We start from the raw sequence: 23389 nt of genomic DNA, 5'->3' as shown, positions 1-23389 counted from the left end.
GTTTCTTTTTGGAGGCACTCAGAGCTATGAGGTTTCCTCTTAGAAATGCTTTCATTGTGTCCCATAAGTTTGGATATGTGTGGCTTCATTTTCATTAAAGTCTAAAAAGTCCTTAATTTCTTTCTTTATTCCTTCCTTGACCTAGTTATCATAGAGTAGAGTGTTGTTCAATTTCCAGGTAAATGCTAGCTTTCTATTACTCATGCTGGTATTGAAGATCAGCCTTAGTCTGTGGTGATCTGATAGGATGCATGGGATAATTTCAATATCTTTGTATCTGTTGAGGCCTGTTTTGTAACCGATATGGTCACACACTGATATGGTCAAATTTTGAGGAGGTACCATGAGGTGCTGAGAAGAAGTTATATCCTTTTGTTTTAGGGTAAAATGTTCTGTAGCTATCTGTTAAACCCATTTGCTTCATAACTTCTGTTAGTTTTCATGTGTCTCTGTTTAGTTTCTGTTTCCAGGATCTGTCCATTGATGAGAGTGGGGTGTTGAAGTCTCCCACTATTATTGTGTGAGGTGCAATGTGTGCTTTGAGCTTTATTAAAGTTTCTTTATGAATGTGACTGCCCTTGCATTTGGAGCATAGATATTCAGAATTGAGGGTTCATCTTGGTAGATTTTACCTTTGATGAGTATTAAGTGCCCCTCTTTGTCTTTTTTGATAACTTTGAGTTGGAAGTCAATTTTATTCAATATGAGAATGGTTACTCCAACTTGTTTCTTTGGACCATTTGCTTGGAAAATTATTTTCCAGCCTTTCACTCTGAGGTAGTGTCTGTCTTAGTCCCTAAGGTGAGTTTCCTGGAAGCAGCAAAATGTTGGGTCCTGTTTATGTTGTCAGTCTGTTAGTCTATGTCTTTTAATTGTGGAATTGAGTCCATTGATGTTAAGAGATATTAATGAAAGTAATTGTTGCTTCCTGTTATTTTTGTTGTTAAAGTTGGGATTCTGTTCTTGAGGCTGTCTTCTTTTAGGTTTGCTGAAGGATTACTTTCTTGATTCTCCTAGTGCATCGTTTTCTTTCTTGTGTTGGTGTTTTCCCTTTATTATCCTTTGAAAGGCTGGGTTCATGAAAAGATATTGTGTGAATTTGTTTTTGTCATGCAAATACTTTCGTTTCTCCATCTATGGTAATTGAGAGTTTTGCTTGGTATAGTAGCCTGGGCTGGCATTTGTGTTCTCTTGGGGTCTGTACAACATCTATCCAGGATATGCTGGCTTTCACAGTCTCTGGTGAGAAGTCTGGGGTAATTCTAGTAAGTATGCCTTTATATGTCACATGACATTTTTTCCCTTACTGCTTTTAATATTCTGTCTTTATTTAGTGCATTTGTCGTTCTGATTATTATGTGTCAGGAAGAATTTCTTTTCTGGTCCAGTCTATTTGGAGTTCTGTAGGTTTCTTGTAGGTTCATGGCCATCTCTTTCTTTAGGTTAGGGAATTTTTTTCTATAATTTTTTGAAGATATTTACTGGCCCTTTAAGTTGAAAATCTTCATTCTCATCTATACCCATTATCCTTATGTTTGGTCTTCTCATTGTGTCCTGGATTTCCTGGATGTTTTGAGTTAGGATCTTTTTGCATTTTGCATTTTCTTTTATTGTTGTATCATATTTTCAATGGAATATTCTGCACCTGAGATTCTCTCTTCCATCTCTTGTATTCTGTTGCTGATGCTCGCATCTACGGCTCCTAATTTCTTTTCTAGGTTTTCTATCTCCAGAGTTGTCTCCCTTTGGGTTTTCCTCATAGTTTCTATTTCCATTTTTAGATCTTGGATGGTTTTGTTCAATTCCATCACCTGTTTGGTTGTGTTTCTTGTAATTCTTTAAGGGATTTTTGTGTTTCCTCTTTTAGGACTTTTACCTGTTTAACAGTGTTTTCCTGTAATTCTTTGATGGATTTTGTGCTTCCTCTTTAAGGACTTCTACCTGTTTAGCAGTATTCTCCTGCATTTCTTTAAGTGAGTTATTAATGCCCTTCCTAAAACTCTCTACCTGCATCATGAGATATGATTTTAAATCTGAATCTTGCTTTTCAGGTGTGTTGGGGTATCCAGAACTCGCTGTGGTGGGAGTACTGGGTTCTGATAATGCCGAGTGATCTTGGTTTCTGTTAATACGATTCTTATGTTTGCCTTTTGCCATCTGGTCGTCTCTGGTGTTAGATGTTCTAGCTGCCTCTGGCTAGAGCTTGTTCCTCCTTTGATTCTGTTAGCAGCTGTCAGCACTCCTGGTAGTCCAACTCTCTCCTGAATCCCAGTGGTCAGAGCACTCTCTGCAGGTAAGCTCTCCTCTTGCAGGGAAGTTGCACAGAGCTCTGGGGCTCAGCTCAGCCTCCTGGTGGAAGATGAAGGCCTGAAGCAACCCTGTCCAAGAAGCTCTGTTGCTTCTGCGACCCGTGTGCTCTCCTGTGAAGATTGGTCTCTGAAAGACCTGGAATACAAGATGGGGCTCTCACCTGAGTCCCAGAGTCAAAGCCCTCTCTGGAGGCCAACTCTTCTCAGTGATCCTATGATCCTGGGAGTTCTAGGGTGCTTGAGGTGTGGAGAGTCCTTTGGGGACCATGGGATCATCCGCTGAGTTCGTGCCCGAAGTGGCCTGGGGCTGGCGCTAATGAGAAGGCATGATCAATTCTATAACTACCTTTAATAAGTATTATTTTAATGTCAGTTTTTGCTTCTCTTCTAAATTTATTGTATCATATTAAAGGAGGAATTATTCTTAGTTTATGTTTTGTGGAAAGAATGCTTTTATTGGGTGAATAGATTTAAATGAATCAAATTTTAAGAATTCTTGAACTAGAAAACATTGTTTCTACTTTTAGTTTATATCCCTAAGTTAAGTTCACATATTAAACTTGTTGAACATTCTCTAAATGAAATGTGTGGATGTAAGGAAATGTCTTTTTAAAGAAATTGAATAGTATTATGAAAAATATTTGGTTATATATTTAGAAAGTTTCCCTCCTTCTTAGGCTTATTTCAAAAGTTGAAGTCTTGAATGACTGGAAACTGATTGGGCGCTCACCAGGAAAACCACTGGAAAAGGTCAGATCTGTTTGCTTGTATCTCTAGATTGGTATTACTTTGAAATCTTTATTTTTATGTCCCTTGCTACAAATGATGCATTTGCATTAAATGTTTAAGTTTTAATTTATGTAAAGTCTTATGAACATCAAATAGCATCTGGAATAATTTGAATTTTTAGCAAATGATATATGTAAGATATTTGCTCAACTCATTTATTGTTGATTTGGATTTTTTGAGATAGGCTCCCACTGTGTAGCTCTAGCTGTCCTATAGATCACCGTGGTGTCTAGACTGACCTCAAATTCACATAGATCCACCTGTTTCTACCTCCCCAGTGCTGGGAATAAAGGCATGTGTCACCAGGATTTGCTTGTGAAACTTTTTAATTAAAGTATTATATGATAAATTTCTTTGAATGATTTCATTAATTTCTTTTGAGTTTACTTTCATCAAAATCTAAGTATTCCTTTAGCCAGTAAATACTTTTTCAATTTTTTTAATTGATCAGAGAGAAATTGGACTTACCAATAAATAGTTCATTTAGTAAGGAAACTTCTTGGTATAACAACTTACGTAATTATCAGCTACAGTTACTTTATTCAGTTTGTATTGATAATATGCTAATAAACTACACTTTAGGCTTCTGGTTTCTGTCTGCATCTGGAGGTGATCCTGTGCCACAGCGCTCCTTACCCAAATACTGGTGGGAGAGAGTGGGTCTCCCAGGAGTGCTAACAAGCCTGTGAGCACAGGTATGACCACCACTTCTACTCAAATTCCTGGCCCAAGAGGGACCTGCCTGGAACCCTCAGGACACAGGAACCGAGGAGCAGCCTGGGACAGAATCCTGTTTCCATCTGCACCCTGGAGCTGACACTGGGTCACAGCTGTCCATGACCAAATTCCTTCAGGACTGTAGGAGGGACAAGGGACAATCAGAGACAGCAAGACCAGCTAACACCAGAGATCAACAGATGGTGAGAGGCAAGGGCAAGAACATAGGCAACAGAAACTAAGGCTACTTTGCATCATTAGAACCTAGTTCTCCCACCACAGCAAGCCCTGGATACCTAAACACACCAGAAAAGCAAGACTCACATCTCATGATGATGATAGAGGACTTTAAGAAGGACATTAATAACTCCTTTAAAGAAACACAGGTAAACAGCTTGAATCCCTTGAAGAGGAAACAAACAAACAAACAAAATCCTTAGAGAATTACAGGAAAACACAACCAAACAGGTGAAGGAATTGAACAAAACCATCCAGGATCTAAAAGGGGAGATAGAAACAATAAAGAAATCACAAAAGGAGACAACTCTGGAGATAGAAAATCTAGGAAAGAGATCAGGAGTCATAGATGTAAGCATCACCAACAGAATACAAGAGATGGACGAGAATATCTCAGATGCAGAAGATACCATAGAAAACATTGACACAACAATCATAGAAAATGAAAAATTCAAAAAGTTCCTAACCCAAAACATCCAGGAAATCCAGGACACAATGAGAAGACCAAACCTAAGGATAATAGGTATAAAAGAGAGTGAAGATTCCCAACTTAAAGGGCCAGTAAATAACTTCAACAAAGTTACAGAAAAAAACTTCCCTAACCTAAAGAAAAAGATCCCCATAAACATACAAGAGGCCTACAAAACTCCAAATAGATTGGACCAGAAAAGAAATTTCTCCCAGCACATCATAGTCAAAACACCAAATGGACAAAACAAAGAAGGAATTATTTAAAGCAGTAAGGGGAAAAGGTCAATTAACATATAAAGGCAGACCTGTCAAAATTACTCCAGTCTTCTCACCAGAGATTATGAAAGCTAGAAGATCCTGGACAGATGTTATACAGTCCCTAAGAGAATACAAATGCCAGCCCAGACAACTAAACCCAGAAAAACTCTCAATTACCATAGATGGAGACACCAAGATATTCTATGACATAACCCAATTTACACAATATCTTTCTATAAATCCAGACCTACAAAGGATCATAGGTGGAAAACACCAACACAAGGAGGGAAACTACACCCTAGAAAAAGCAAGAAATAATCTTTCAACAAACCTAAAAGAAGATAGCCACACAAACATATTTCCACCTCTAACAACAAAAATAACAGGAAGTAACCACTTTTCCTTACCTCAACATCAATGGACTCAATTTTCCAAGAAATACATAGAATAATAGCCTGGATATGTATACAGGACCCAGCATTTTGCTGCATACAGGAAATGCACCTCAGCAACAAAGACAGATACTACCTCAGAGTAAAAGGTTGAAAAAACAGTTTTCCAAGCAAATGATCCAAAGAAACAAGTGGGGGTAGTCGTTCTTATATCGAATAAAATCAACTTTCAACCAAAAGTTATCAGAAAAGATAAGGAAGGACACTTCATACTGGTCAAAGGAAAAATCCACCAAGATGAACTCTCAATTCTGAACATCTGTGCTCTAAATGTAAGGGCATCCACATTCATAAAAGAAACTTTACTAAAGCCCAAAGCGTATATCACACCCCACACATTAATAGTGGGAGACTTCAACACTGCACTCTCAAAAATGGACAGATCATGGAAACAAAAACATAACAGAGACACAGTGAAACTAACAGAAGTTATGAACCAAATGGATCTAACAGATATTTATAGAAAGAACATTTCATCCTAAAGCAAAAGAACATACCTTCTTCTCAGCACCTCATGGTGCCTTCTCCAAAATTGACCATATAATTGGTCACAAAACAGGCCTCAACAAATACAAGAAGATAAAAATAATCCTATGCACCTTAGCAGATAGATCGCCATGGACAAAGGCTGGTTTTATTTCCCCCAAAGAAACAACAGAAAGAACATATACACGTGTATTGCAAACTGCCATAAAATGGGGCAGAAAGCAAATTCCTCAAAACTCAGTGGAAAAAGTTTTATTTATCCATAAAGAGCAAAAAGCAAATAAATGGTGAAATGGGCCCATACTCATTCTTTCACACAGATTCCTCAACTAACCTTTCTGGTCGGTGGGCGTGACCTAGCTCCCAGCTGTGTGCAGGTAAATGTGACTTGATGTTCCTTGCTTTTGGATCCCCTGAAGCTGAGCTGGCAGTGCAGGCTTTGTTGTCTGAGCATCAGGTGTCCACGTGAGTGTCTGAGTGGGGTCCATACAGATTTTTCTCTATATGATGTCTCCTCTGTGCCCTCAGGAATCGAGCGATTTTGCCCTGCCAGACTGGAGTGGTCAATCTAAATTCAGCCAATTACAGCTAAGGCATTCCACACATTACTCCATGCACTCCTGTATCACTCCCATGCACACATGAGCTCTATGGCCTGTTTTTCATAGTTATCCAGGGCGTGGTACATGCGTTGCTGTACCTCGGGTTCAGGTGGTGGGCATGAGTTGTTCTTTATCACTCATGCCCATTCTCCAAGGCTTGGCTATCTGTGGCTGAAGGAAATGCAGCAGCTGGGAATGCAGATGTGGAAGCCTCAGGGCTGAGGCTTCAGGCAGCTTTTATAGCATTGGAAAAAAATGCCCTCTGAGACCATGGGTTCTTTACAACATAGAAGCTGAATAACGCTCTACTCAATGATAACTTGGTCAAGGAAGAAATCAAGAAAGAAATTAAAGGCTTTTTAGAATTTAATGATGTTGGGAGCCATTAAGACAACACAATTGTCCTGATCTCTGAATTGGGCCTCTCCCCCCGAGAAAAAAAAGGGGGGGTCAAAAGCGGGCCACCGACACATTGATTCCGAGAACAACCACAGAATGTTCCAGCCCTAAGTCATCGCCCATGTCCTGACCACACCCTGATACCACCAAGTTCCTGCTTCCCTGTGTAGCTGCCAAAAGAAAAAATTTCTATTGTCCCACCCCTCCCACTGATAAGTACTTCTCCTTTTGCTTGTGCAATTCTATTGCCCCACCCCTCCCGCTGATAAGTACCTGTACTTCCCCTTTTGCTTGTGCATTTAAACCTTGGGCCTGGTTAATACATAGGGAGCTTGATGCTACTCAGACTGCTTCCGTGTGGCATTATTTGCACAAGGTTCTCGTCTCTCTCTACCCCCCAATTTGGTTCTTGGGAGAAGGTCCCCTCAAGACCCTCGAATAACTGGACCTGCTGGACGGGTCATAACAAAAATGAAGACACATACCAAAACTTACACACAATGAAAGCAGTGGTAAGAGGAAAAATCAAGTTCTGCATGCCTCCAAAAAGAAGCTGGAGAGAGCACACACCAGGAGCTCGACAGCACACCTGAAAGCTCTAGAACAAAAAGAAGCAAATGCACCCAAGAGGAGCAGACAAAAGGAAATAGTCAAAGTCAGAGCTGAAATCAACCAAATAGAAACAAAAAGAACAATACAAAGAATAATCAAAACCAGGAGCTGTTTCTTTGAGAAAATCAACAAGATAGATAAATCCTTAGCCAGACTAACCAGAGGGCACAGAGACATTATCCAAATTAATAAAATCAGAAATGAAAAGGGAGACATAGCAATTAAATATATTTTTCTTTTTTTAATTTTAAACAATTTTTATTAGCTATTTTCTTCATTTACATTTCAAATGCTATCCCCAAAGCCCCCTATACACTCCCCCCTGCCCTGCTCCCCAATCCACTCCCACTTCCTGGCCCTGGCGTTCCCCTGTACTGGGGCATATATAGTTTGCAAGAACAATCTTCCCAATGATGGCCGACTAGGCCATCTTCTCCTACATATGCAGCTAGAGACACGAGCTCTGTGGTGTACTGATTAATTCATATTGTTTCTCACCTATAGGGTTGCAGACCCCTTCAGCTCCTTGGGTACTTTCTCTAGCTCCTCCATTGGGGCCCTGTGTTCCATTCTATAGATGACTATGAGCATCCACTCCTGTATTTGCCATGCACTGGCATAGCCTCACAAAAGACAGCTGTATCAGGGTCCTTTCAACAAAATCTTGCTGGCATAGGCAATAGTGTCTGCGTTTGGTGGCTGATTATGGGATGGACCCCCGGGTGGGGCAGTCTCTGGATGGTCCATCCTTTTGTCTTAGCTCCAAATTTTGTCTCTGTAACTCCTTCCATGGGTATTTTATTCCCTATTCTAGGGAGGAATGAAGTATCCACGTGTTGGTCTTCCAGTTGTATCTTGGATATTCTATGTTTCTGGGCTAATATCCACTTATCAGTGAGTGCATATCAAGTGACTTCTTTTGTGATTGGGTTACCTTGGATGATATCCTCCAGATCCATCCATTCGCCTAAGAATTTCATAAATTCATTGTTTTTAATAGCTGAGTAGTACTCCATTGTGTAAATGTACCACATTTTCTGTATCTATTCCTCTGTTGATGGACATCTGGGTTCTTTCCAGCTTCTGGCTATTATAAATACGGCTGCTATGAACATAGTGGAGCATGTGTCCTTATTACCAGTTGGAACATCTTCTGTGTATATGCCCAGGAAAGGTATTGCTGGATCTTCTGGTAGTACTATGTCCAGTTTTCTGAGGAACCGCCAGACTGATTTCCAGAGTGGTTGTACAAGCTTGCAATCCCACCAGCAATGGAAGAGTGTCCCTCTTTCTCCACATCCTCACCAGCATTTGCTGTCACCTGAATTTTTGATCTTAGCCATTCTGACTGGTGTGAGGTGGAATCTCAGGGTTGTTTTGATTTGCATTTCCCTGATGATTAAGGATGTTGAACATTTTTTTAAGTACTTCTCAGCCCTTTGGTATTCCTCAGTTGAGAATTCTTTGTTTAGCTCTGTACCCCATTTTTAATGGGGTTATTTGAATTTCTGGAGTCCAGCTTCTTGAGTTCTTTGTATATGTTGGATATTAGTCCCCTATCAGGTGTAGGATTGGAAAAAATTCTTTCCTAATCTGTTGGTGGCATTTTTGTCTTATTGACAGTAACTTTTGCCCTACAGAAGCTTTGCAATTTTATGAGGTCCCATTTGTCGATTCTTGATCTTACAGCACAGGCCATTGCTGTTCTGTTTAGGAATTTTTCCCCTGTGATAATGTAAAGCTATATAACCTACGCCAATCTTGAACATGTCTTAACTTTTGTTATTATTGTTGTTTGTTTGTTTTTTGGAATGCAGAAGGTGTGACTTTTTAAAAAAATGTTTGTTTTATGTATTCCTGCATGTATGTATGTGCATCATATACATGCCTAGAGTCTTGAGGCCAAATGAGGTTGTGTCCTCTGAAACTGAAATTAGAGACAGTTTTGTGAGTCACTATGTAGGTATTGGGAATTGAACCTAGGCCTTGTGCCAGGTCAGCAAGTGCTCTTAACAGCTGAGACATCTGTCTGACCTTGATGTAGAAAATATAAATCAGTAACACATTCATTGCCTGGTATATTCTCAGTAGGTGTTTATTGTCTTCCCAGAATACATGATTAATACTTTGCTTTGTTGTGTGTTGCATAAGACACTCAGTTTAAACAGGTTATATTTAGTCGACTCACTTTTTTTTTTTTTTAACAAATCAACAAACATGGGACTTACTGTTTACTCATGATTTCAGACATGGCACAAAATTATGTGGAAGTCATGAGTTTTCTAAGTCAATTGATAGATATTTAACACTCTGGCGTGCTTTTTAAAAATTATATTTATTTACTTACTTATTTTCTTTCCATTCCTCCCTCCTGCCTCTCTCTCTCTCTCTCTCTCCCTCTCTTTCTCTCTCTCTCTCTCTCTCTCTCTGTGTGTGTGTGTGTGTGTGTGTGTGTGTGTGTGTGTGTGTGTGTGTGTGTGTGTGCTTGCATGCTTATACATATGAAGGTTAGAGAACAACTTTTTGAGGAGTCAGTTCTTTCTTTATATGTGGTTTTCAGGAGTCAAACTCAGATCTTCAGGCATCTTGCTGGCTCTAAGGTTCTTCTTTTTCAATATCCACTGTGGTAAGTAATTTATTCTTCTAAAAAATTGCTTTTATTGTGTAGAGGTTATCCTCTACAATAATATCCTTTGCAGTGTTATGATTAATGTATAGAAAGGGGGTAAAATCACTGCATAGTAAACACTATGATGACTGTTGAATAAGCTGACTGATTTTTCCTTCTCTTGTTAAATGCAAGGTATATTTACTTCTGGCAGATGTGACCAGTGATCAAATGAAATTTCCTTTGCTGACTTATCACTATCTTATACAAGAGTCTCTGGATAAAGAAAGAAAGGATGAAGAATCAGAGGGTATGGGTTTTTTTGGTGGGGGGATGTTTGTACAGTCTCCTAAGAGTCTAATTTTTAGTTATTAGTTTAGTTCTCATAACTCAGCAATACCCATAGGAGGATTTTTTTAACCACATTTGAAGTAGCTGATGTGCTAGCAGTGAATATGAAGTAGAGGAAAAGCCACAGTGGCAGCCACTTTAAAATTGATCGAACCAGAATATATTTACTAAGTGACTCACATGCTGAATATTCTGCTATGTCTTTCTTTTTTTAAGATTTATTTATTTATTTATTATATGTAAGTACACTGTAGCTGTCTTCAGAAACTCCAGAAGAGGGCATCAGATTTTGTTACAGATGGTTGTGAGCCACCATGTGGTTGCTGGGATTTGAACTCAGGACCTTCGGAAGAGCAGTCGGCACTCTTAACCACTGAGCCATCTCACCAGCTCCTGCTATGTCTTTTTGAATGTACACTTCAGTAGGGAAGAAAAGGTGTGAAAGTGATAAATGGCATTCTAAGGACAGATGAAATTCCACTGAAGTTGTGGGGGTGACTTAATCAGGAGAAGGCGATTAGTTAAGGTTATTTGGAGACTGAGGTAAGTAAGCTAGCCCATGAAGGAGTGCAAGCAAAGGCAGTTTGTGGGCTGATATATAGACCTTCTTGTAGGAAGTGCATTAACATTCTGATTCTTTGGACTGGCTAGTTCTCTACCTTTCTAAACTTGTGTTAGCTCATCTGTACTTAGTATCTGGAGGATTACTGTAGAATTTAATAAGACATTGAACCTAAGCTCTTACCCCAGTATCTGATATACACTAGCCATTTAATAAATGGAGGTTATGATTGGTAGTACGTCATGTAATCTACATTGTTCTCTGAGATGCACTAGTGTGTAACAGTGAGCAGGGTGTTTCAGCTGCTAATCAAACAGTAGTCAGTAGTCTTCCCTTTGTCTTAGGGGATTTATCCCAAGATGCCTGAAATTGTGCATAGTACCAAACAGACTATATAGTATGTTGTATAAATACACCAATCTGTGAGAAAGCATAATTTATAAATTATCACTATAAGAGATTGCCAACATTAATTAGTAAAATAGAAGAGTTAAAGTGGTATGCTATGAATGAAAGTTACTAAAACATAAGTTATTTTGGAAATTTTCCATTAAATATCATTGGACCATATTTGGTAGTAAACTCCAGAAAGCAAAACCATAGTTAAGGTGGAGGAACTATAGCCATCATTAACTTTCTAAAAATAAGTATATATAATATGTTTCATTCTTTTGGTTAAAGCAGATTATCATTTATAAGGATGGGCCTAAAGTGTCTACTTTTTCTAGGTAGGGATGGCAAAATACCTTTTTCTGTTATATATGTTCCTACAGACAAAATTATGTGACTTCTGCATTTAGAATGAGAAAGTAAAGTGATAACAGTGACCAATTAGACATATATATGTAAGATAATTATATAGCAGCACAAAACAAACAGAAGTGAGTATGATTTTTTTTTAAAGAGCAGGCAGGAAATAATTGCATCTCATGGGATGATAATCAAGGATATCCGAGTTCATATTATACTGATAAATGAAGGAAGTTTCAAAATAAACATAAAGTTTTGTTGGTTTCAAGAAAGACCTTACATTAGAGATAGGCTTCTAGAGCTGAGACTGCTTCACATCAGTGTTCGGAGATAATCAGGTGAAGAGGATTGCTGTAAGAGAGATGAAGATAGTGAAGGCATTGTTGCTTGTATGGATTGTACTATGCAATTTTCTTTCTAGTTGGTTGTGATCAATGCTGTAACTAATGGAGTTAGAAAAAAATTTATTTAGCTTAGAGCTACACATTTAAAGCTGTATTACCAACTCTTGGGAGACCAAGAACTGACTTTCATTGTTTTGGAGTTTTTAATTATTTTTGGTTAATCAGGGTTTCAAAATATTGATGTTTTCCCATTCATTTTAGAATGTTAGTAAAATATATAATAAATTTGCTAAGAAATTATAACTACCAAGGATATATTTTATAAGTAAATATTGTTTTTATGTTTTAAATTTGTTATATATTTGTTGATGCATATAATTTTTGTCAGTTACTGATTATGAATCAGGAAGTAAGTGCTAAAGATACATGGGTTAGAAATGAAAAATTGAGTAGAGAAAAGTTTTATAAAAATTTTAAAGACGTCTAGGGTAATGGCAGAAGTTAGCTATGAGAGATGACAAGGCTTTGTCAGGAGTCTAAACTGACAATTGCTAGTCTGCAGTCTAGTAAGACAAGCTTTCCTCAAGGCATGTATAAAATCACTTAAAAACTTTAAAGTTAAATGAACATGGTTTTTACTCTCAAGTGTTTCTGTAGATACTATTCCACAGTCAATGAAAGATTTGCTATGTATGAGTAATGACTTTCCTCCAAGAGCACATTGCCTGGTAAAATAGTATGTATCCTTTTTATTCAGAGTATGTATATAAGTGTGTGTGTGTGTGTGTGTGTGTTGTTGTTGTTGTTGTTATTGTTATTGTTTTTATTCAGAGTATGTATGTAAGTGTGTGTGTGTTGTTGTTGTTGTTATTGTTTTTATTCAGAGTATGTATATAAGTGTGTGTGTGTTGTTGTTGTTGTTGTTGTTACTTGTTTTGTGATAGGATTCTACATAGCCCTAGTTGTCCTTGAAATCTGTGTAGACCAGGCTTACCTCAAACTCATTGATCTGCCTGCCACTGCCTCACAAGTGGTGGGATTAAAGGTGTGTGTCACCACACCCAGATAATGTGTATGCTTTAAGGTGAGCCCAAGACTAACTCTAGGTTCAGTGATTGAATAGGGGACTGAAAGGACCAGTGCCTGCCTGCTATTACAGCTCCTTATTATAGTAACAGGTACAAAGCACAGCCAGCAGAATACAGGAATTAAAAGCCTGCTGATAATCAAGCTTAGAAGTTTTTCTAAAAAGACTCTATAGGTTATATTCAGTTCCCAACCCAACAAATTATGACAACAAATGAAACATCTATCATAAAGGTTTTTCAGAAGCTCACTCCTCACATCTTTAAAGGACTTGGTCAATACTTTGTCTGGGTAGTGTATACCAAAATTCAGACTCCCCAAAGGAAAACAGGTGTAAAATATAACCATATTATTTGCACAAGCATTTTAAATACACTCAGTAAGTTTTTATCAACCAGAGAATGATGTGAACCTTCTCCAGGTCCGATTCCCAGATGTTAACCAAGAGCCAGTTTGATAGGCATCCCTCAGGGTTATTGTCTCGTGCTTGCTCTGAACTCTTTTGCACACTGCCCATCATAACCCAGAGTGATACCTACTTGCAGTTCTGATGAATAGTAGAAAACACTCAAATATCATAGATTTAGTGTGTATTATTATAAATTTAAGTAAAATGTCAACTTCAAACAGTTATGTGGTAAAATAATAACTAAACATCCACAAGGATACCATGGCACACATGATACACATACACACGCACATTTACTATGTGTGCATACAAACAAAACTCCAGTTTACAATATGAAAGATTAAGTGAATTCTCACCTTAAATAACTGGTAGTACTGTGTCCAGCAATGAGGGATAAATTTTGATATAAAGTCTGATTCAAAAATGTGTATAGTATTAGACATTATCTTTGGGATTAACTGTTCAGTGAATTATTTTTATGTATTTTGTGACCCCTCCCCTCCTCTGTTTTCTTTCGTTTTTTTCTGTTTGTTTGTTTGCTGTGTTTTGTTTTTGAAACAGGGTCTCACTCTGTAGACCCAGGTGATCTGGAACACTGACCAGGCCAGCCTCAAATTCACATATCTCTGCCTGTCTCTTCTCTCTTGAGTGCTTGGATTAAAAGGTGTGTGCCACCATGCTCAGCAACTTTCTGTTCTTAGGTGTAAGTATTTAAGAGCATAAAGTTAGCCAGGCGTGGTGGCGCACGCCTTTAATCACAGCACTTGGGAGGCAGAGGCAGGCAAATTTCTGAGTTCGAGGCCAGCCTGGTCTACAGAGTGAGTTCCAGGACAGCCAGGGCTACACAGAGAAACCCTGTCTAGAAAAAACAAAAATAAATAAATAAAATAAAAATAAAAAAGAAAGAAAGAACATAAAGTTAGCTTTATCCATTCAGCTATTTTGAGTTGTATTTCCTTTACATATCAGATAGACAAGGAGACTCTTATTATAAATTCACTAGTGGAAAAATTGGTACACTCAAGTGCCCTAAGGAATATTTTGGACTTCTTAAAATTTTGTTATGTTTTGGTAGCCTAATCCTAGCATTCAGTGGTGGAGCATCATTCCAGTCATTTCCTTCCATTTAAAAAAAAAAAAAAAGAACTGGCAAAACTATATTTACAAAGGAGTATTGTAACTTGGGAATGTATTTTATAGCCTGTTCTTGTAATTTACCATATTTGTGTTCTAGAAATACCATAAATGTTATATTATATCAATCATTGCTCCTAAATGAAAATGCATAGTTTCTCATGAGTTTTTTGTCACATTCTTATCAATTCTATAGTTTATGAATTTGTTTCATGTATGTTTCTGTTTAAAACTGTCATTTTATGCTCCTATATATTAATATGTATTGTTGATCCACTGAGATCGAGCTCACAGTCAACTCATGAAAACTTGTAACTCATATTTGAATGAATCATTTTTTACACATATCTTCTGCTTGTAAGACATATTACAGCCTTCTGACTCTTAGGAACACTGCATTCAGATCCACCTAGATCATCAAACTTCACTTTTTTATAGTCTGAGAGTTGGAACAGTAAGGCGAATCATTACCTAACTTGAGTTCATCTGAAACACTAACTTAGAAATATTAACATAATCTTTCTGCTCTGCAGATCTGCAAATAACTCTGTAATATTGTAATAACTCTGCTAATATTGTTTTGGGGGATACAGATGCAATTTTAGTGAGTATGCTAATTTACAGGAGCAGAAACCTATGATTAATGAGAACTAACTCTACCTTTAAATGGTAAAGAAAGAAATACATCACCACAAAGTTGTTTTTAAAGTTTCCTTGCTAAAGTGCTAATAGGCTTCATCAGTTTGTTAGGGTAAGGAGAGGAGAAACTAAGTAAGTGTATTTTTGTAATAAATGAGAATCTGTACTTAAAAGTTTTCTTCCTGTAGAAATTGAAAATATTTGAAATTAAAATAACAGAAACAGTTTTAAGGTTTAAGATTATTTACTACTTAATAAGTGAGCCTGATTTCTGGTCCTTTTTTACCCACATTCTATAGTCAGGTACCATTGTTTGTCCAAATACATCACAAATGGCAATGAATGTACATGGGAGAATATCAGGGTCCTGGTGTTCAAACTGACTTTGAAACAGTTCATCTTCGAAAAGTGCCAAGTCAGTACACTCATTTGTCAGACCTGCAGGGAATCTTCAGATCAAAAATTGTGAGTTGACATTGGTATTGTCAGTCTTATTTGGAATACAGATAAAAGTAGTAGTTTGGTAACTTGAGCATATAGAAATTGTCTAATATCAATAATGTAACAAATTATAATCAAACTTGATTAGCAAACTGAACTCAAATATGTAAATGAAATTTATTATTTTATGTAGTAGTTAAAAAATTCATTGAGGGGTTGGAGAGATGGCTCAGCAGTTTTTGCAGAGGATCTGGGTGCCATTCCAGCACCCACTGGTAGCTCTCAGCCTTTTGTAACTCCAGTTCCAAGCACTCCAGTGCACCCTTCTGACCTCTGAGGGCACTAGACACACATGTAGTGCACAGATATACATGCATCACAGCCCCATAAACCTACAATATAAAAAAAATTAACTGAAAAGAAAAAACAACTAACTTATATTACATGTCTCTTTAGTGTGATCCACTGAGGAAGACTCATCTGAGTATTGTTTCTGTCAGGATGTTAACATAAATAGAAATGTGTAAAAGCAACCATTTATTTCCAAAGGTGAACCTTTTTAACAAAGTAATTGGTCTGGACTCATGAAAATAAAAGCCGTAGCTGTTAGATTAAAGATGAATGAAAGGTGACTGCCACATGCAGTCTTACTTGATCAAAGCAGATTAGACAGGAAAGATCTGATTTGGAATTGTTGGGATAGTTTTAATAAGTACCTAGTATTTTAAAATAGTGTTGATGTTTAACTTCTTGTGTTAATCATTACAGCTGCATAGAAAAAAATCCTTCTTCTTAAGTAGTTGCTGAGGTATTGAGAAGTGAACTGCCTTGATGATTACAAATTTTAAAGCATTCAAGAAAAAAAATACACATGTAGAGGTGAGGGTTCTGTGCCACAGAGCTTGGTAAAAGTCATTTGAGTGTTGATTATCTTCATTTTCCAACTTTTCTGAACATTTTACTATTTTAAAAAGGATTTAAAAAAAAATAAGTATTGTTTGTTAGGATTAGAACTTGATTAGAAAAACATGGGGCCAGAAATTTGGCTTAGTGTAGTAGAAAGCTCACCTCACATGCATGAGAATCTTTGTTCCATCTCCAGTATGGGAAAGGAAGAAAGGACGATTGGCATGAGATCTTTTATCCTGTGAGGTTTTTTTTTTTTATTATTATTTTATTTTATTTTTAATTCATTTTTTACACTCAATATTCCATTCCCATTCCCCATCCACCCTCTGACTGCTCCACGTCCCACACCTCCTCCCCACCCCACCCCCTCTCCATGTGGATGCCCTCCCCCTCCCCCACCCCACCTGACCAGATTGTCCAGGCTGTCCATAAACAGAATACAGTGGAGATTAACTCTTGAACCAGCAGGGAGCCACTGCTTATAAAACACCAACAGCCTTGACACTAAGGTTGTTGACTGACCAACCTATTTGGACTGAACAATGGATTATGGTAAAGTAAAAATTACAGACACTAGAACAGCTAGTCCAAGAGCAGCTGGAGGTCAAACACATAGAGGAATCTATCAGCCAGAAACTCTCCTGTATTTGTCATCAAAAAGAAATCCAGCTAATAGAGGATGTTAACACATCTGAGAGCAGTCAATAAAATTATTCAGCCAATGGGTTCCTTGCAGCCTGCAATCCCACTCCTTTCCTTGTTACTGAAGGAACAGCCTATCACAGTGATTGATCGAAAGGATTGTTTTTCACGATCCCTTTACAACTACAAGGAACTGCCTTAACAGTTCCCACATTTATCCACTCAGTGCCAACCAAAAGGTACCAACTGAAAGTTCTGCCACAAGGAATGTTGAATAGTTTTACCTTATGGCAATATTTTGGACAACAGCTATTGAAAATAATTTGTAAAATATTTCCTCAGCCCATAATTTACCATTATATGAATGATATTTTGCTGGCTGATTCAAATAGAGATTCCTTAGAACAAATGTTTGATGAGGCAAAAAAGAGTTTGCCTTCTTGGGGATTACAAATGTTCTTGAAAAACTACAAGGAAGAAATTCTGTTAATTACCTAGCATATACGATAAATCTGCAGGAAATTCAAAAACAAAATATACAAATTAGAGAAGATTGGTTGAATGTTTGGGTTTGTTTGTTTGTTTGTTTGTTTGTTTGAGACAGGGTTTCTCTGTGGAGCCCTGGCTGTCCTGGAACTCACTTTGTAGACCAGGCTGGCCTCGAACTCAGAAATCCGCCTGCCTCTGCCTCCCGAGTGCTGGGATTAAAGGTGTGTGCCACCACGCCCGGCTGGCTAAATGCTTTTAATGATTTTCAAAAATTATTAGGAGATGTTAACTGACTTTGGCCTATAATTGTTTGGCCACTCAAGGGCTAAATAATTTATCTCAAAACTTGAAAGATGATAAAGAATTAAATAACACAAGACAAATACCAGCTGAAGCTGAAAAGGAATCGGCTGCAACTGTAGTGGTTTGGCCTAATGCTGCTTATATTCTAATGATGTTTTGAGGCCCACAAAACTACTCTAAAAACAAGAAAGTCTGTAAATAAGACACTGAGTGACCCTTCCCCCAGTTAATTCTGATTGGCAAATAAAGATGCACACAGCCAATAGCGGGGAAGAAGGGATATAGGTGGAGTTTAGGTTTCCAGGGCTGCTCTAAGCCAGGAAGAAACCCCATACCAGTATTTTAAAATATTTTTTACTCCACTAATAGAAAATTACAGAATGCCTGTATAGATCTTACTGACCCAATGATGGCTTATATTTTAGTTATCTTGCCTTCTACTTATTCTCCCACATCCCCACAGAGGGAAGATTATATCTTAGAATCAATATTTTTAGCACAAAAAAAAAAAAGAGTAAACACTTAAAGACTTCTATAGAAAATGTCTGTGAACTGATTCTAAAAGGAAAAATCAGAGTTCATCAATTAGCTAGAATAGATCCATCTGAGATGGTGGTACTTCTCATGAATACTGAGATTACCTCATATTGTAAAAAATGAATATTGACAAAGAACAAAGAACTTGCAGTAATTTGGGGAGGGGGGAGAGAAATTAACCATAAATACCTCCAAAGCAAGTGACTTCAGTTTATACAAAGAAACATTTGGATTCTCCCTCTTAGGGTAAAAGTGACACCAATTTCTAGAGTCCTTATATTTTATACTAATGCAAATCAAACAGGAAAGGCAGGATATAAGTTAGAAAACACAAGGAAGGTGGTTGAGAGCCCTTATAACTCAATTCAAGAATCAGTTATTTGTAATTCTCATGGTGTTATTAGATTTTCATAATCTCTTAATATAATAATAGACTCTCAGTATCCAGAGAGTTGCTTTGTATATCGAAACTGATGAATTTATTCAGCACGATTCTGAACTGACTTAACTGTTTATTCAACTGCAATGAGTGGTTAGAAATAGAGATCATGCATAATATATAATACATATCATATTTCATGTGGGTCTACTAGGCCTTCTAACTCAAGGCAATGATGATATCGATTAGCTATTGATAGGAAGTGGGATTGGGGCTTCAGAATTTCATTTAAAACACCTTGTTAATAGCAAAGGTTTAAAAAAAAGAGTTTTCTATTACTTGGCAGAAAGCCAAGGAAATTGTAAAGGCATGTTCTACTTTTTCTATATATAACCAAATTCCATTACTGACAGGGAGTAAACCTAAACTCACCCAAAGAAATGAAATTTGGCAAATATATGATTCAGTTTACAGAATTTGGTAAACTGAATAGAGTACACCATACTATAGACACACAATCAGGATTTCAATGCACAACTGCCTCAACTTTTGAAAAGGCTGATCCTATAATTACACATTTATTACAATTCATAGCCATTATGGCAATACCTAGGAAAATTGAGACTGACAATGCTCCAGCACATGTCTCTAATAAAATGGAATGATTTTATACATATTTTGGTGTAAAAACTATTACAGGTCTACCAAACAATCCTACAGGACAAGCACTCATAGAGAAATCCAATCATACTTTAAAAGAGATGCTTAACAAGCAGAAAAGTGTAACAAAGACCTCCCAGAGGTAGATTACATAATGTTTTATTAAGTGGTTTTTTGAATGATAACAAAAAAAGCTGCAGTTTCTGAGAGACGTTGGATTACTGGGGGAGGGAGGGGACTGCTGAACCTACCAGCCTGTTTATGTCCTAACCTCAGAATAGAAAACAAGAAATGTGTTACACTGGGGGAGAGAGGTCATGCCTATATTTCCACAGGAAAAGAAAAGCTTTGAGTTCTTTCCAAACTGATAAAAATCACACATGACAGGGGCTGACCTCCTGATGATCTCAACTGTATAGACAAGAAGAAAATTAAAGGGTCAAACAAACTGGCAATGTTCAACGTCAAACCCTCTATTAAAACAAATCAGAAACTGACTGGGACATTATACATCTCCAGCCAGAACTTCAGCTTTCATGGCCAGTAAGTCCTGCTGGCTACCAAATTCTCAGACTTGTTATTGCATAGCATAATGGCATGAATAGAGATTTGTGTTGCAGTTTGATTGTATGATCAAACTAGCTTCTAAAGAAAGGCAGTTGTTTTTCAGTTGCTGACAGAAAGCATGAAATCGAACTTGATTGTGCTGGGCATGCTGCATGTTCACACAGACGCCTTCACAGTCCTCTGCATTGCTTGTGAAGTTTGAGTATCGCAGAATAGAAGACCAGGAGGGCCACCCTGACAGGCTCCGCCCTTGGGGAGGCTGAGATGCAGAGTCGCGTTTTCCCAGCTCCCTGCTTGATCCTGCCTTACCGTCATTGAAGCTTTTCCCTCTGAAGACTTGCTTCTCAGACATTTTCAGAGCAGCTAGGTCATTTGGTCCTGCCTTTCAGACTGTTCAAATCATTTGTTCAGATCAAAGCTCTATTTATACCTGCACATTCTTAGCATTCATAGATTGGATAACAAATGCTATAGCTAACTAGCTTTCTTTTGTAATTATTAATCGTTTTATTCAAATTAATCATTTACATTTCAAATGATATCACCCTTCCCAGTTACCCCACCACAAACCCCCATCTCATTCCCTTCTCCCCCCTCCCATTTGCCTCTATGAGTATGCTCTTCCACCCATTCACCCACTACTAACTCACCCCTCTAGCATCCCCAGGACCAAAGGCCTCTCCTCCCAGTGATGTCAAATAAGGCCATCCTTATCTGTATCTGGAGCCTTGGATCCCTCCATGTATATACTTTGGTTGGTCATTTAGTCTCTGAGAGCTCTGGGTGGTCCAGTTAGTTGATATTGTTCTTCCTATGGGGTTGCAATCCCCTTCAGCTCCTTCAGTCCTTCCCCTTACTCCTCCATTGGGGTCTCCAGGCTCAGTCTGGTGGTTGCCTGTGAGTATCTGCAACTGTATTGGTCAGGTGCGTATTGGTGTATTGGTAGAGCAGCCATATCAGGTTCCTGTCAGCAAGCACTTCTTGGCACCAGCAATAGTGTTTGTGCTCAGGGCCCATGTGCAGGGAGGTGGAGCACAGTTCCTCCTGAGTTTGTAGAAGCCATTATTGTTGCCCAACCTTCCACAACCAGGACATATCCCTTCTGACTCCAGAAAGGGTTTGCCCTTGAGATCAGACCAGGGGCAAAGGGCAGAAAAGTCAAAGTCAGAAGACAGCAGTCAGGACACAGGGCAAGGAGGAGCGGGGGGATATGGGGAGGTGTGAGGCCTGTGCAGTGTTGGGACAGCTCATAAGAGTTATACAGGGTGTTGGGGTGTTGCTCAGTTTCTGGGCAGATCTGTGTTGTGGGTGGGCCTGGTGCTGTTCCTGTGAACCAATCACTAATGAATAAAGGAGCCAATCACTGGGCGAGTAGGCGGGACTTCTGAGTTGTACAAAGGAGGAGAGGTAGCAAGAGAGAGTTAGGTCCTTCTGGAACAGGACAGCAGGGGGTTAAGATGTAGCTGCTAGAGTTTCCCTGTATCTTGGCGGATCCACAAGGATTTGCCACCAAAGGAATCAGATTTTAATAAGGCTTACAGGATTAGGTTTTAGTTGTTGAGCCCAGAGATTGGGTTACCATTGTTTCTGAACTAAGTTTGTGTTTTCTTTCATGTGACAGCAATTCTGGGCTTAAGAGAAAGGTACAGTCAGTAAAGTGTGGGTTTGCTAGATGTGTACCACAAAGGCCATGGGGAATTTAAAGCATGGGGTTGGCATGGTAACGACCCACCAGTGGAAACCTAGGGAACTAGGTGGAGATGTTTTGGAGCTCCAGGCCAGAGAGTCTCCATGAGATAAAACAGGTTGGCCATTGCTCACCAGTGCTTGGCCAGCCAGGCTGCCAAGGCAAAGACACAGCGGAGGAATGTGCCCATTCGTCTTTTTTAATATTTCCAGAAACAGATCTTTGAAGGTCTTTCCACAGTTCTCAAGTTTCGATCTGCAGTAGGACCCAGTGGTCCCAAGAGTCCCTTAAGGCACATATTCAAGACTTCCAAACTTCAGAGCAAGTTCTGACCCTTGAACTACAGATTGGTGTCAGTCTTGGGGTTTGAGAGTTGCCATGTGCAGTTAGCTGCCCTCCCCAGAGATTGTCCCCAAGCTTGCACTCTGTGCTGGGCCAAGAATAAGCTGGCGCATGGTCTGCTCAGAAGAACTGCTCATACTGCACCACAACACAATGCTATGGGCTGGACCACTTGCAGACCCCTCACCCAAGTCCATCATCACTCCTAGCATCTGGAAGATGTTGTCCTTCTAGCAGATCTGAGGGCACTCTTCATAGATGCCACACACTTGAAAGGCCAAGACCCAAGTCTGCTATATCCTGGGAAGCCAGTCATGGAACTCAGCCGTGTTATCCTGGAAGAGGTCCTATGCCTGCTGCTGTAGAAACCACTAGGTCACTAGTAAGTACAAGCTGATCTCCACATACCCTGCAGTTTTCAGCCTTCTGCAAATAATGCAATATAGGGCTAGTTTTCTCTCATGCAGGACCTGGCTACAGACAACACAGTGGCTCAGTGACCCGCCCCCTGAGGTACCAGTAGTCCTCCTGCAGCTCACCTTTAGGGTTGGGTGAAGACAAGATACTAATCTTGGACATAAGGGACTGTCATGCGTGCCACAGCACATGTGTGAAGGCCACAGGTCAAGTTGCTAGAGTGGGTTCTCTTCTACCATGTGAATCCAGGCAATCAAACTCAGGTCCATAGCCATTACTCCCCTAAGCCATCTTGCCAGACCCTGAGAGATTTTTTAAGTGTTGGGACCCCAAGAGCAGAGCTAAGAAGCCAGGTGGGCCTGGGAATCCTCATTCTCCCCTTGCAGCATCTTAGGACAAATAGTAGAGTGGTGTGAAGGACCCATGTGCCTTTAAAAAGTAAGCTTAGAAAGAAAGTAAGGTGGCTCAGTCGGTAGTACCTGCTGTGCGTGCATGAGGACCAGAACCCATGTAAAAGCCAGGTGTGGCATACATGGGAAGAAGATGCAGGGAACTTGCTGGCAGACCAGCCTAGCCACAGACAATGAGTTTCAATCTGCTGAGAAATCTAATCTCGTGGGGTGGAGGCCCATTGAGATAGCTCAGCAGTTAAGAGCATCTGCTGTTCTTGTTGAGAACTGGGGTTCCATCTCCAGCATCCAAATGACACCTCATAACTAGCTATAACTCCAGTTCCAGGAGATCTGACCCTCTTATGACCTTTGTGGGCACCAGGCACACATGCAGGCAGAATACACACAC

The 23389-nt window shown here is 39.0% G+C and overlaps 1 long non-coding RNA gene across 1 annotated transcript; it reads left to right on the top strand.

Annotated features, from left to right (window-relative positions):
- The first annotated feature begins 726 nt into the window (after positions 1 to 726).
- Gm39198 lies at positions 727 to 23383 on the top strand. The gene is made up of 3 exons (XR_878934.2): positions 727 to 3059; positions 9893 to 9958; positions 20246 to 23383. It is a non-coding gene; the product is annotated as a predicted gene, 39198 (long non-coding RNA).
- The last annotated feature ends 6 nt before the right edge of the window (positions 23384 to 23389 follow it).

Source organism: Mus musculus, chromosome 8, assembly GCF_000001635.26.
Source record: "Mus musculus strain C57BL/6J chromosome 8, GRCm38.p6 C57BL/6J".
Taxonomy (NCBI): Eukaryota; Metazoa; Chordata; class Mammalia; order Rodentia; family Muridae; genus Mus; species Mus musculus.
The sequence above is the reverse complement of the archived record's forward strand: the minus strand, read 5'-3'. Positions and strand labels throughout refer to the sequence as shown.